Genomic DNA, 867 nt, shown 5'->3' on the forward strand with positions numbered 1-867 from the left:
TAACTATGTTGGCTAGGTTTTAGCATTTTATGTCAAATGACTGATTGTGATTTTTGTGTCAAATTAAGTCATTTATTATTATTATTATTTTTTATTTTTGAATTCAATCATTTTATTTGAATAGACATTGACCATTTTTTTTTATTACTCCAGAATCTTTTGATATTTTTTAAAGTTGTTTTTTAGTTAGTCATCTTGCTCGATTTTTAGTGAGTCATTTCATTCAGTATATGTACTCTCACAGGTACATGAATTGAATTAGTAGATATTATTGTTCATAGGATGATAAATATTTATGCATTCAAGAAACTAAATGATTTAGTTAGAGAAAATGCTAAGGAAATTGATAACTTAGATTTTAAACTTAGGTATTCAGATAGGATTCACACTAGAAATGGTTTAGTTGTAATCATAGATAAGAGTTAGAAAGATAATATGGTAAAAATTAATAGATTTGGAGATAAAATTATAGTCCTAAATATTATTGTTGATACTAAGATTTTTAATGTTATAAGTGCTTATATTTCTTAAGTAGGTTTAGATATACGTCCAAAAATTTTTTTTGGAATGATCTATAAGAATTAATACAAATGATACCTTATGAAGAAAGTATTTTTATTAGAGGAGAATTAAACAAACATATTAGTCACACTATAAATGTTGCAGGTGTAATTATAGATAAGAGTTTGAAAGATAATATGGTAAAAATTAATAGATTTGGAGATAGAATTATAGTCTTAAAGATTTTTGTTTATACTAAAATTTTTAATGTTATGCGCTTATACTCCTAAGTAGGTAGGTTCAAAAGAAAATTTTTTGGAATGTACTAGAGCTGTTGGATTACATCAGGGATCAGCTTTAAGCCCA

The sequence above is a fragment of the Phalaenopsis equestris genome, unplaced genomic scaffold (assembly GCF_001263595.1).
Source record: "Phalaenopsis equestris unplaced genomic scaffold, ASM126359v1 Scaffold215478, whole genome shotgun sequence".
Taxonomy (NCBI): domain Eukaryota; kingdom Viridiplantae; phylum Streptophyta; class Magnoliopsida; order Asparagales; family Orchidaceae; genus Phalaenopsis; species Phalaenopsis equestris.